Here is a 15,237-nt window from a genome sequence, read left to right as displayed (position 1 = left end):
TAGCCAGGCGTGGTGGTGGGCGCCTGTAGTCGCAGCTCCTCGGGAGGCTGAGGCAGGAGAATGGTGTGAACCCGGGAGGTGGAGCTTGCAGTAAGCAGAGATGGCACCACTGCACTCCGGCCTGGGTGACAGAGTAAGACTCCGTATCAAAAAAAAAAAAAAAAAAAAAAAAAAACCCTAACCAAAGCAAATAAAGGTTTTGATATAGGAATTATTATTGTGTTAGGGCATTCCCATAGTCCAGTTAAATTTCCTTTTTTCTTTCTTTTGAATTTATTCTTCCTGTCTGACTAAAGTTTTGTATCCTTTGAACAATGTATCCCCAATATCTACTGCACCTCTAGTATCTGGTAGCCAGCATTCTACCGTTTGCTTATAATAGTTCAACCTCTTTAGATTTCACTTACAAGGGAGAGCAATAGCATAATGTTCTCCAGCCTCATACATGTCGCCACAAATAACAAAATTTCCTTAATATTTAAGGCTGAATAGTACTACATTGCACACACACACACAAACACACACACATATGTTTTCTTTTTCCATTCACCTGTTGATGAACATATTGGTTGATTCCATATCTTGGCTATTGTGAATTATGCTGCAGTGAAAATGTGGGAGTACAGATATCTGCTCGACATGCTGATTTCAATTCTTTGGATGTATACCCAGAAGTGGAAATTTTTGGATCACATGGTAGTTCTATTTTCAATTTTTTTTTGAGAAACCTTTATACTGTTTTCCATAATGGACGTACTAATTTGTATTCTCACTGACAGTGTGCAGAGATTCCATTTTTCTCTTCACAAACTTATATTTTCTTTTGATAATACCCATTCTAACAGGTGTAAGGTGATATCTCCTAGAGCAAAGGAAAAACTTTTCTTTCCCCCTCTGAAAGTTCACTGAAAATCAACTAAACTAAAGGAAGATTAAAGGAGAAAAGTCATGCAAATTTTATTTTGATGTGTATAGGATGAGGAACTCTCACTAGAATGATTACTGAAAAACCCAATGGGGTACAGATGAGTATTTTTTTTAATACGGGAAAAGGAGTTGGCGAAATGTGGATGATTTTAAGGAGGATAATGAATGACTTGTAGGGGACTCAAAGGGTTTGGAAAACATACAGTGGCCTAGGACAAAGTCTGTTTGGGCTGCAGAGCAGACAATGGTTTGCCACCAAAGTCTGTCCAAGTGTGTTGACAGACTTCAGGTTTTCTTCCTGAGATACCAGTTCAGTTAATGAAAACTCAGGGAAAGGACCAGAAGTAATTGCTTTCTTCTTTGGTGGGTCTGATCTTTAGGCACATAACAGAGTATCAGAGTAGAGCTTCTTCCAGCCTCTGCTGGTCTCCAAGGGTCATTCATTTAAAATAATCAGCAAACTATGGTGCTATATTTGGGGGTAAAATTCCCTGGTCTCCTTGGCTCCTTATGGTTTTAATTTGCATTTCTTTAGTGATATTGAACATTTTAAATAAACCTGTTGACCATTTGAATGTCTTCTTTTGAGGAATGCTTATTCAGATCTTTTGACCATTATTTAATCAGATCATTTGTTTTCTTATTATTGAGTTGTTTGAATTACAAATATATTTACAAATATACCTTTTCAGACATATAGTTTGTAAAGCTTTGCTCCCATCCATAGATTGTCTCTTCACTCTTTTGATTGTTTCCTTTGCTGTTCAGAAGCTCCTTAATTTGATTCAATCTCATTTGTCTGTTTTTGCTTTTGTTGTCTATAATTTTGAGATAGATCAAGTTTCTTTGAATCTTATATAATTTATTTATTTCCTTTTGTGAAACATATTTTTGAACATTAAAAAATGTTTCTTAATGCAGTATAAGTGGAGCTTCTAAATTTGGAGTCTTCTATGTTTTATCAACAGCTCTTGAAGCTCTGTCAGCAAAATGAATTATTGATATTTTAGCAGGCAATGGTAAAGTTCATAACAAATCAGCCATCAATTTTCCAAGAGTTTTTTAGTTCTCATGGAAGTGAAAAATTCTTTTCTTTTTAATTTATGCTTTTGCATGACAGACTCAAAACATATATATGTTTTGTACTATGAAAAGTACTATGAATACTTTTGAAAATGTACACAAATGCATTTTAATTCCAGAACCAAAGAAAGGCATCTCTAGTATCTGTTATTATCTCCTCTCCTTGTGGAGACTTAATTCCAGGCAAAACAGAAGCTTCTATCATTTTATGAAAAGTTGCTATAGCATGGGAAGCCTTAACTAGGACACTTGTTTTCCATGTGCATGACCCATAAGTAAACATTATTAAATATGCAATATGAGCATAAACGTCACATAAATCAGGTCAGACTTCTCAAAATTTTGAATCTCCAAAGGTGGGAAAGAAGTTATATTCAATTTCAGCTTTTTATAAGCTCTTCATTTTATAGGGACCAGACCCAAGGAACTGGAGAATTATGCAAATGAGATGTATTGTTCATGCTGCAAAAAGTGGAATCCATTCTCTACAATACTGTGCTAATCCCTAAAACTATATATTTTTTTAGTAGTAGTAGCCCACTTATATCTGCAAAATGGACTAACACTTACATGTAACACTTTGTGGCCTACAGCTATAAACCAATGACATCAATACTTTGCCTCAGTTGAGCAATGCTGTAATTTGTCTACTGAGGCCTTATGCAATTGTACCAAGGCCAAGACATCAATTTTTCATTGCTCTCTAGTTTCTGAGGCTACCAGAAATTCATCTGTATTTGAATAACTATAGATGTTTCTGGTGGGAAAGGTTTGTCTGAGTGTTTTTTCTTTTTTTGGGAGGGGTTGTTATTGCTGTTTATTTGTTTGTTTTATAAACAATTAGCCTGGTGCAGCTGTGAGAAGAGGTCCACCATCCTCCAGACCCCAGAATGGTAGATCCACCAACAGCTTGCATCATGCTCCTGGAAAAGCTGCAGGCACTCAACACCAACCTGTGAAAGCAGCTGGGAGAGGGCCCATGCCCTGCAAAGCCACAGGGTTGGTGTTTCCCAAGGCTCTGGGAGCCCACTTCTTGCATCAGCATGACCTGGATGTGAGACATGTATTCAAAGGAGATAATTTGGAACTTTAAAGTTTAGTGACTGCTCTATTGGATTTTGGACTTCTATGGGGCCTGTAGCCACTTTGTTTTGGCCGATTTCTCCCATTTGGAATGAGTGTATTTACCCAATGCCTGTACCCACATTGTACCTAGGAAGTAACTAACTTGCTTGTGATTTTACAGGCTCATAGGCCGAAGTGACTTGCCTTGTTTCAGATGAGATTTTGGACTTGGACTTTTGAGTTAATACTGGAATGAGTTAAGGCTGTGGGGGATTGCTGGAAGGGCATTATTAGGCTTTTAATTGTGAGAACATGAGAGTTGGGAGGGTCTTGGATGGAATGATATGGTTTGGCTGTGTCCCCACCCAAATCTGATCTTGAATTGTAGTTCTCATAATCCCCATGTGTCATGGGAGGGACCAGGTGAGATAAGTGATTTGTTGCGGTGGTTTTCCCCATTCTGTTCTCACAACAGTAAGTTAGTTCCCACAAAATCTGATCGTTATATAAGGGGATTTCTTATATAACCACCCTTCGCTGGGCACTCATTCTTCTTCTTGCCACCATGTGAAGAAGGATGTGTTTGCTTCCCCTTCCGCCATGATTGTAAGTTTCTTGATGTCTCCCCAGACATGCTGAACTGTCAGTCCATTAAGCCTCTTTCCTTTATAAATTACCCAGTCTCGGGTATGTCTTTTATTTTTTATTTTTTATTTTTTCTGAGACAGAGTCTTGCTCTCTCACCCAGGCTGGAGTGCAGTGGCACGATCTCGGCTCACAGCAAGCTCTGCCTCCTGGGTTCACGCCATTCTCCTGCCTCATCCTCCCGAGTAGCTGGGACTACAGGCGCTCGCCACTGCACCCAGCTAATTTTTTTATATTTTTAGTAGAGACGGGGTTTCCCTGTGTTAGCCAGGATGGTCTCCATCTCCTGACCTTGTGATCCACCCGCCTCGGCCTCCCAAAGTGCTGGGATTACAGGCATGAGCCACTGTGCCTGGCCAGTCTCTGGTATGTCTGTATTAGCAGTGTGAGAATGGACTAATGCAACCATCTCTATCAAATTTGCTTTTCTTCTTTACTGTAAGTATGTGAGTATGACAAAGTAAGTGCCCTCTTAAAATTTATTCCTTGCTTTTCTTATATTTGTAATAACTGATTTTATTCCTTTTAATGGAGCTCTCAGTAAAAGATACCCTTTTGCATGTGGTCATGGCTTACCCTTTTGATAAACAATTTTTATTGGTTCTATAGCAAATACAACAAGTATCACTAGAGCCAAAAGTGAAACTTTGTTTTCATTTTCAGTTTGGAGTGTTTTTCTGGCACAGTGTGAGACTGCTGTCTTCTTACATAGCCCTTTTCTTTCAAAAGGCACATAGTAGCTAAATCAGATAACTTTTTTCCCAAGGAGCTCCAGAGACATTCACAGTATAAAATAAGGTAGCCTTTAAGTTGCACAGTTCTCTCCCAAGAAGATGTATAGGAGAATCAGGACAAGGTAAGAACACATGTTCCTCAGATCCTCAGAGGAGTTATCTGTATGGGAACTGGGGGGAAAAAAGAACAAGTAGAAAAAAAAATGGACATAAAATACCAGCAACTTGTATTAATCTATTACCAAAAGAACGTGAGAAATTATTGAGAAAACTACAGAAAAAGTAGCACCACTGTTAGCAATTCTCGCATCTGAGAGTCCCTAAAATTAAATCATTTTCCATTTATTCCATAGCTTTCTGGACTTCCCTGATTCCCTTGTCCCTGTGCCTCCTGTATCCTCCTCAGTCTACTTCTATGCTTCCTTTTCCAACGTCATGGATTCTTCTTTTTCAACCCTTATAGACTGGCCAGAGTAGAGATTATTCCCTTTAGTAAAGAATGCTCATTGATCAGTAAACACAGTAGGCTTTAATATTTTTTTCTTCTTTGTCTTTCTTTTGATGATACCCAAACCGAGTAGCTACTGATAAAACTCAAGTGATATTCTACACTTGCCATCCTATTACATTTTCTGTAATTCTGTTTTGTAGCCTGCAAAAGAGCCAAGGCAAAGGTATTCAAGGTCAGAAGGCTATTTCATCTGCCATTGGATCTATGCCAATAAACTTTACAAATGTCTCAGTGAACAATTAATGATCATGAATTGGGGGACTCACCCCCCTTCTGGGCACACCATTATATCTTCCAACTTACATTTCTCAGCAAGCGTTCAACTCGAGCTATTAGCAACTGTTGTCAATGTGTCTCTTAAACTATTAGGTCCTTTCATAGTTGTGTGTGGGTATTGGAGGGGAAGATGTGTATCAGATAATCAGCTTCCCTTGTCCACCAGAACTCCCTGATGAAGTCTTTGGAATCCTATTGTTCTTGTTCCATCAAAGGAACAACGCTGACTAGTTAGAAAATCTCATAGAGGAGTGAGTACACATCCCCATGTGTGAAGCTGTAAAGCAGTTTGCTTTGCACTACTTCAACTTCTGAAGCACGGGAAAAAGAAAAAGTTTATAAATGAATAATATTAGCTTGCAAGGAAGGCATGTAGATGAACAAGGAACCCTCAGTAGCTTCTTGATGGCATCAGCTTTGCTTGCAATACAAATAAAGGCAGGTTTTTCTCTCACTGAGACAAGGGAAATGTAAATTATATAGTGTTTTGGTTTCCTTTTCTGTGTCTACATTTATCAATTTAATATCTTTTCTGTTTGCCTTTTTTTTACATGTGACAAGTGCAGCTACTCTCCATCCTGTTGTCTTCATAAAAGACAGCCTTTTTTTCAAGTTCTCATATTTTCCTGATTAGGTCTCCTTATATCTTCTGCTTTTCTAGCTACATGGTACATGGATAATAAGGGACTTTTGGAGGGGGAATCAGGGCTAAGACATAGAGTGAAATCACATGAGGCACTCAAACCTGTGTCCTCAAAATAGAGTAGATAATAATGTTTTTCCCTTATCCCTCTTTTCAGGAAAATCTCCTGACAAAGATACCTTAGTTAATTTATGCTTCTGTAACAAAATTCCTGACACAGGATAATTTATAAGAACAGCATGTTATTTCTTATAGTTCTGGAGGTTAGGAAGTCCAAAATCAAGGCATCAACAGGTTTGTTTGCCTGGCAAGAGCTCTTTCTGTTTCCAATATGGCATCTTGTTACTGCATCCTCCGGAGGGGAAGAACACTGTTCTCACATGACAGAAGGCAGAAGGGCAAGGGAGCCAAAGTTTGAGTGAAATTTCCTTTATAAAAGCCTTAATCCCATTCAGAAAGAAGAAAACCTCATGGCCTAATCACCTCTGAAGGCTTCACCTCTTAATACTATCATATTGGCCATTGAATTTTAACACAAATTTTGGAAGGGAGACTTTCAAACCATAGCAGGAAGAAACCATTCATCCAAGAGATCATTAACTTCCCTTCCCCAGACTCATTCTGAGGTAGTAAGTGATACAGACAAGATGTTTAGGGGAAGCAGGGGGAGTAGCCACTGCAGAAAAAGGGTCAGAAGCATTCTGTGAAAGAAAAAGTACCTTTAATTCTCACATTTCCTGTTCTATTTTGCTTTTTTTCCTTTTGCCTATCCAAATTAATTTTTTTCTTAGAATAATGTTGATTACATAAATACTAGTGATTCGTTTGTTTTAGATGATGTCTGTATTAGTTTGCTAGGGATTGCATAACAAAATTCCATAGACTGAGTGACTTAAAGAGCAGAAATTAATTTTCTTCACAGTTCTGGAGGCTGGACATCCAAAACCAAGTTGCCAGCAGGGTTGGTTCTCAAGACACATCTCTCCTTGACCTGCAGATGATCATCTTCCTACTGCGTCCTCACATGACCATGGCCTTTTTTTCTCTGTGGTTTCCATCCCTGGTGTTTCTTCCTCTTATTATAAGAACATGAGTCATATTAGATAAGGGCTGTGTTCTTAAGACCTCATTTGGCCTTAATTATCTCTTTATGCTGTATCTGTAAATACAGTCCCATTGGAGGTTAGGTCCTCAACCTATGAATTTGGGGGATAGGAGAACATATTCTTATGTAACAAGCCGTGTCTATGAACCTCAACACATTCATTTAGTTTATTCAAATCAGAAGAACTGTCCTCAGTCTACTGCTAGACTGAATTATCATACACTTATTCAAATATAATAGAAAGTTATTAACTCTTTAAGAGACACACTTTTCAGGCAACATTTCTGGTGTCATTGATTTTCCAACTATAGTAATCCTGATGAGAATTAGAGCCTGTATTATTGATGTTTATTTAATAGTAAAATCTTGAATTTTAAGATGGTAGTTCATTTGGCTGGTATTCCAAAATTGTTCAGAGTGAAAAGAGAGGCATAATAATTCACGGTATCTTACCTGAGTGTTGTGTGCCCACAAGACCTTCAGCTGGACCACTCAATTCAGAAAATGGAAAACTCATTCTATCTCTGTTGCCAAAATTGTTAATAAAAATAAAAACAAAATCTCCTCCCAACTCTGAAAACCTCTCTGCAAAGGTAAAAAAGAAAGTAAAAATATTACCGACTAGCATTAAACCAGAATGTGATGCACATAGGCAATTTGCTAAAGAGATTGCAAACAAAGAAATTTCACCCTTTTATATATTCAAGCAAGTACAATTCATTACATATATGTTTTCCTAATAAATAATAGCTAGTCCTCTAGTAAGAGGACTTGATAGTACCATTTGTCACACATAGTTGATCCTAAATTCACTCGGTAATTGAGATGACCATCTGTGTTAGCTAATTGGATTTATTCAAAGGAAAAAACAAATTATCATATTTTTACAGCAAGAGGCAGTTTTGCAATTTGGAGTGAGAACCAGCCCCCTACACCCAAGGCTAAGCTCCTACCATTTCAGAAATTGAGAGATGGGGGTGCTATCTTCCTCTATGATTGCACTTCAGAGAGATGGTTCCAGGTCATTGAAAAAGATATTCCTTGACCTTAAAGCTGGTGAGAGACTTATTAACTTTTATTTTGGTTTATGTTTTTTATCTCTATTAATGTTTAATGGATTACCTTTAAAATTGTATTTGTGGTATTTTTGATATCTATATACATTGTATAATAATGAAATCAAGTTAATTAACATATCCTGTAATGCACATATTTATTATTTCTGTGTGTGTATAGGGTAAGAATATTTGAGATATATTCTCTTAGCAATTTTTGTGTATATAGTGTATTATTATTAACTATACTCACTATGCTGTACAACAGAGCCCCAGAACCTATTCTTCCTGTCTGACCAAAAGTTTTTTGTAAACCTGATTTATTTCACTTAGCATAATATCCTCCAGGTTCATCCATGTTGTCACAGATGACAGATTCCTTTTTTACTAATGGGTAAATAGTATTCCATTGTGTATGTATATACACCCCACATTTTAAAAATCCAGTTGTCTTTTCCTAGATACTTAGATCAGTTTCATATCCTAGCTATTGTGAATAAAGCTGCAGTGAACATGGGAGAGCAGATATCTCTTTGACATATTTGTTTCAATTCATTTGTAGCAGAAGTGGGGACTGGTGGATCACATGGGTAGTTCCATTTTTAATCTTATGAGAAACCTCTATACTATTTTTCATAACAACTGTACTAATTCATGTCTCATCAACAGTGAAAAAGTGTTACCTTCTCAACATCCTTGCCAATATTTGTAATCTTTCATTTGAGTTCCTTAACCCCTTATCAGACATATCGTTTGCAAATATTTTCTCCAATTTCACAGACTGTCTTTTCACTCTGTTGGTTGTTTTCTTTGCTGAGCAGAGGCCTTTTAGGTGTACGAAATATCATTTTTCCTATTTTTATTTTGGTTGCCTGTGCTTTTGGGGATCATATCCTAAAAATCTTTTTAAGACTTATGTCAAAAAGCTTTTATCCTATGTTTTCCTCTATAACTTTTAGTGTCCAGTTTTACATGTAATCTTTAATCCATTTTGATTTGATTTTTGTATATGGTTTGAGGTAAGGATCCAATTTCATTCTTCTGAATGTGGATTTCTTGTGTTTTTAGCACCACTTATTGAAGAGACCATCTTTTCCCAATATTTGTTCTTGGCATCTTTGTAGAAGGCTAGTTCACCATAAATGCCCAGATTTACTTCTTGTGTCTCTGTTCTATTCCATTGAGCTATGTGTCTGTTTCATGCCAGTGCCATGCTGTTTTGATTACTAGAACTTTGCCATGTATTTTGAAATCAGGTAGTATGATCTAGTGTGACTAGCTAGTCACACTAATTATATGAGATAACTAGTGAAAAAAACCTTTTCTAATGATTTGACTATTCAGTGTCTTCTCACATTTCCTTCAAATTTTGCAAATTTTTTTCTATTTCTGTGAAAAATGTCATTGGAATTTTAAAAGGGACTGCATTAAATCTGTTGATCACTTTACATAGTGTGAACTTTTTAACAGTATTAATACTTTCAATCCATTAAAATGAGGTTTTTAAAAATTTATTTGTGTCTTCTTCAATTTCTTTCATCAATGTTTTATAAGTTTTAGTATACAGATCTTTCACCTCCTTGGTAAAACTTATTCCTAAGTATTTTGTACTATTATAAATGAGGCCATTTCTTAATTCATTTTTCAGTTTATTGTTAGTGTATAGCAACACTATTGATTGTGTGTATGTTAATTTTGTATCGTGCAACTTTGCTGGATTAGTTTATTATTTCTAACAGCTTTTCTGGTGTAGTCTTGAGGGTTTTCTCTATATAAAGACTATACCATCTACAAATATAGACTATTTAACTTCTTTCATATTTGAATGTCTTTTATTTATTTTTCTTGCCTAATTGCTCTGATTGGACTTCCAGCACTATGTTGAATGAAGTGGTGAAACTGAGTAGCCTTATCTTGTTACTGACTTTATAAGAATCGGATTATCACCACTGAGGAGGATGTTAGCTATGAGCTTGTCATATATGACCTTTATTGTGTTGAAGTACATTGCTTCTATACCTAATTTGTTGAGAGTTTTTATCATAAAAGAATGTTGAATTTTGTCAAATGCTTTTTCTTTATCTATTGAGCTGATTATATGGTTTTTGTTCTTCATTTGGTTAATATGATATATTATGTTTGTTGATTTACATACAGTGAAACATTCTTGCCTGCCAGGAATAAATCCAACTTGATCATGGTGAATGTCTTTTATTTTATTTTATTTTGCAATTTTATAACTTCATTTGATGTATTTGACGATCAGCGATTAGTTCTCATCCACATTGACTGTGTGTAGATTTCTGAAAGTGGTAACAGGTACATAGGTAACCAAAGTATATAGCTTATGTTTTCTGGACAGCCACACACGGATTCAGTATGGGACATTCCTTATTCCTTTGGCCCAGACAGCTTTGTTGAGCCTGGTATCAATGCACACATCTGGAGTTCCCATCTCCTTCATGGCAAATTCCCGAATCTCTTTGAGTGCCCAGGGGCACGCTTCTTGAAGCCCACTCCATGGATGTGCTTGTGAATATTGATGGTGTATTCTTGGGTCACCACTTCGTTGATGGCAGAACGGCCCTTTTTCTTCTTGCCACCCTTCTTTGTGGGAGCCATTCTGCTGGGTCCAAGTTAGAAAGGAAGGTGAATAAGTCTTTTAAAGTACTGTTGAATTCAGTTTGCCAATATTTTTTATTAAGGATATTTGCACCAATGCTCATCAGGGATATTGGCCAGTAATTTCTTTTCTTGTAATGTTCTTAGCTGGCTTTGGTATCAGGATAATGCTAGCCTTATGCAATGAATTTAAAAGTATTGTCTCCTCTTCAAGTTTTTGGAAGAGTCTGAGAAGAATTGGCATTAGTTCTTTTTTTTTTTTTTTTTTTTTTTTGAGACGGAGTCTCGCTCTGTCGCCCAGGCTGGAGTGCAGTGGCGCGATCTCGGCTCACTGCAAGCTCCGCCTCCTGGGTTCACGCCATTCTCCTGCCTCAGCCTCCCGAGTAGCTGGGACTACAGGCGCCCGCTACCACGCCCGGCTAATTTTTTGTATTTTTAGTAGAGACGGGGTTTCACCGTGTTAGCCAGGATGGTCTTGATCTTCTGACCTCGTGATCCACCCGCCTCGGCCTCCCAAAGTGCTGGGATTACAGGCGTGAGCCACCGCGCCCGGCCCGGCATTAGTTCTTTAAATGTTTGGTAGAATTCAACCATGAAGCTATCAGATGCTGGGCTTTTTGTTGGTGTTATTTATTTATTTTTTGTTTTGTTTGCCTTGATCTAATCTCCTTAGTCATTAATGGTGTGTTCAGATTTTTTTATTTCTTCATAATTCAGTCTTTGTACATTGCATGTGTTTAGAAATGTATCCATTTCTTTTGGTTATACAATTTGTTGGCTTACAATTGTTCATTGCAGTCTCTTATGATCCTTCATATTTCTGGGGTATGAGTTGTAATGTCTTCTTTTTATTTATGACTTTATTTATTGATGTATTCTTTCTTTTGATCTTTTTTGTTGTCTTTCAAGTCTTTATTTCATTTATTTCACTTCTGATTTTTGTAATCTTCTTGCTTCTACTGACTTTAGGCTTTGCTTTTCTTTTACTCCTTCGTGTAACATTAGGCTTTCTATTTGAGATTTTTTGTTTGTTTGTTTAATATAGATATTTATTTCTATAAACTTTCCTTTTAGAACATTCTTTTCTGCATATCATATGTGTATTAGTTTTCTTTCATGCTGCTGATAAAGACATACCCAAAACTGGGAACAAAAAGACGTTTAATTGGACTTACAATTCCACATGCTGGGGAGGCCTCAGAATCATGGCGAGAGGTGAAGGGCACTTCTTGTTCGTGGTGGCAAGGGAAAAAATGAATGAGAAGAAGCAAAAGCAGAAACCCCTGATAAACCCATCAGATCTCATGGGACTTATTCACTATTATGAGAATAGCATGGGAAAGACCACCCCCCTGATTCAATTAACTCCCCCCAGGGCCCTCCCACAACACTTTGGAATTCTGGGCGATACAATTCAAGTTGAGATTTGGGTGGGGACACAGCCAAACCACATCAATATGTTATGTTACTATTTTCATTAGTCTCAATTATTTCTTGTTTGACCCAGTGGTTGTTCAGGAGTATGACATCATTTTATATTTTTTATAGCAGTGTGTATTTTTGGTGGCTTTGATTTGTGTACAAAGCTATGATTATGATAATAGACTATTACTCTTCTTATAAAGATGAAGAAACAGAAACTCTAAATTATTTGCCTGATATCAAAAATAGTTATTGGTAGAGATTATAATTTTTTGAGGTGTAAGATGTACAGAAATCATCAGGATATAAATTGTTTACTCGCAGATATTCATGTGTATATATTTTATGTACATAAATGCAGATATTCATGGATGACCATAAGTATAATTATGAAGATATTTTTAAAAGAATTTTGGCTGGGTGTGGTGGTTCACACCTGTAATCCCAGCACTTTGGGAGGCCAAGGCAGGTGGATCACTTGAAGTTAGCAGTTCGAGACTGCTTGGTCAAAATGGTGAAACCCTGTCTCTACTAAAAAATCAAAAAACAAAAATTAGCTGGGCATGGTGGTGCGTGCCTATAATCCCAGCTACTCAGGAGGCTGAGACGGGAGAATCGCTTGAACCTGGGAGTTGGAAGTTGCAGTGAGCTGAGATTGTGCCATTGCACTCAAGCCTGGGTAACAAAGTGAGACTGTGTCTCAAAACAATATATTAATAATCCTATTACTCATTTTTCTTTAAACTTTATGACTTTTTCTCTCAAATTGAAATCAAAATAGAAAATAATGTATACTTATTTTTAGTGGTATTGAACTAATTAATACTTTAAAATGTAACTTTCTCATATTTTTTTCTTAACATAACCTTTATTTTTTACCTCAGCTCCAAGGGTGAGATAAAGATAGATTTTGTCTTACTAAGAGAATTAATGCAAGGAAAAACCAAAACCGTTAGAAAATATTTGTAATAAATGACACTATTCCTTGTGACTGCTCTAAAACCTGAGACAGATGAGCCTCTCCTTGGGTTTGTTCTTTAGAAGTCTTCACCGATTACAATCCCCAAATACTTCACAGTGCATTACGAACTTTTCTTTGGGATTCAGTGTTCAGTGCTGACATAGCATCGCTCCAGTGACTAACATGGTTTATGCTCCAGGGAAGCACTTCACAAGTTTTGCCCTAAGTTCTCAAAACAATTGCATCTCAAGGTCATAAGGGTTGTGGATTTCTTCACTCCTAATATTAATGGAGAGACTGAAGCATTTGGGAAAAATATGCACAGACTTTCAACTTGTCAGGTCCTACTCTCTTTTACCTGGAATGAAATAGTTTCCTGTATAGCAAAATGTAATTTTTCAGTAGCTTCAATTGTCCATTTGCTTGTTTTGTTTATCTTCTAATTTGAGATTTTGGATAAACCCATGATTGGTTGTGAGTTTCACAATAGTTGTACATGGTAATGAATGAATTCTTTTGGTATTAAATAATTCCTGTAACTACTAAATTTATATATCTACATGACCAGCAGGCATGAATAATATATGTTTTTTTTACATTGAACATTAGAACTGTGAGTGGTTTTATTCTTATATATAAAGAAATGTAATTTTAAAAATAATTATGTCAATTCTATCATTTTACTTAATTTTGAATATTTATTGATTATGGTATGTATATTTTGGTTTTAACTTAGTTTTAGCATTTAAGACAAAATGTACAAATAATGTATATTTTTACATTTAATGTATTATGTTTTTAAAAATATTTTTAAACTTTGATCACTTTTGAATAAGATTGTACAAAATTTTAAAATTCTATGGATAATTGGGATGAAATATGAGAGTAATTATGATATATTTAGAAAATAAAAACAGAAGAACAAGAAAGTATAGACATAAAGGCGAAAAAGTAAAGAAGAAAATCTTCTAAAAACGTCCTAATTACATCTTTAAAAACTGAAAACAATGAAAGAGTGAATTGTATCATATTTGATCTTTACAAAATTCTTGAACAGAGCATTACAAATTTCATAATGTGATTAAAAATGAGAGCTATAAAAGTGAGAAAGAAAGTTATTCTCGTCAAATCCCCAACATGAAGTCATTGGATATACTCCATGAAACGTCATATTCTTTTGTTAAGGAGATTTGATTGGTGCCAAAATAATTACAACGACAAATAATATTTTATTCATACCTCAGAAGTAGTGGATGAATTTGTGGCCTGTGCATTAGAAGATAATATTATATTGATTAACTTGACATGTTTGTTGAGAAAGTCGGAAACTCTGAAGTGTTGCTGTATTCCTTGTTCATAATGACACATGCTTTTACACAAAAACCGATTAAAATCAGAAGACTTTAATGCAAGTCTCCATTGGTATTGTTATATTAGTTGTGGATTATTCCAATAGAAAGGAAAATGTTTTAAAACGTGGAAATCAATATGGTTGATTAAGTCCTAGGAGAAAGACATGGTTATTAGAAAACCTAATTTACATAGAAGAAAAAATAAAACCATAATAATTAGTCATACTGTCATTCTCTGGGATAGTCTTGGATGTCACATCTAAGTTCAAAGTGCTTTTGTTCTTGAGTCACTTTCATTAATAGGCTGTGTGTAATGGCAATTATTTAACCAATTAACCTCACCCATACCCAAGTTCTATTTCGGCGTTAAGGTCAAGTAATCTACACTGCTCTATAATTACCCTTTATAGTGAATGAAGAAATTTACCATCCCAAGATTTAAAAACAAACAAAAAACAATACTTACTTATTTTGAAGTATACAAGATAATTAACAAACATTTTAAAATCATTGATTTTATGTGCATTCTGATAGTTTTTTAAGATGTTTGAACATTTTAAATACTATTTTTTTTTTTCTTCTTGAGACGGAGTTTCACTTTTGTTGCCCAGGCTGCAGTGCAATGGTGCAATCTCAGCTCACTACAACCTCCGCCTCCCGGGTTCAAGCAATTCACCTGCCTCAACCTCTCAAGTAGCTGGGATTACAGATGTACACCACTATGCCCAGCTAATTTTTTTTGTATTTAGTAGAGAAGGAATTTCACTACGTTGGTCAGGCTGATCTGGAACTCCTGACATCAGGTGATCCACCTGCCTCAGCCTCCCAAAGTGTTG

The 15,237-nt window shown here is 36.0% G+C and overlaps 1 long non-coding RNA gene and 1 pseudogene across 2 annotated transcripts; both read right to left on the bottom strand.

Moving 5' to 3' along the window:
* Positions 1–1,980: 1,980 nt before the first annotated feature.
* LOC134730263 (uncharacterized) lies at positions 1,981–14,855 on the bottom strand. 2 transcript variants are annotated; one of them, XR_010111944.1, is made up of 4 exons: positions 14,289–14,855; positions 11,842–11,891; positions 7,443–7,574; positions 1,981–7,080 (listed from the first exon to the last, which is right to left on the bottom strand). It is a non-coding gene; the product is annotated as an uncharacterized LOC134730263 (long non-coding RNA). The 2 variants fall into 2 exon arrangements; XR_010111943.1 differs by lacking the exon at positions 11,842–11,891.
* Positions 9,810–13,874, bottom strand: LOC117979941 (large ribosomal subunit protein eL31-like; annotated as a pseudogene).
* Positions 14,856–15,237: the final 382 nt, after the last annotated feature.

The sequence above is a fragment of the Pan paniscus genome, chromosome 3 (assembly GCF_029289425.2).
Source record: "Pan paniscus chromosome 3, NHGRI_mPanPan1-v2.0_pri, whole genome shotgun sequence".
Lineage (NCBI taxonomy): Eukaryota > Metazoa > Chordata > Mammalia > Primates > Hominidae > Pan > Pan paniscus.
The sequence above is the reverse complement of the archived record's forward strand: the minus strand, read 5'-3'. Positions and strand labels throughout refer to the sequence as shown.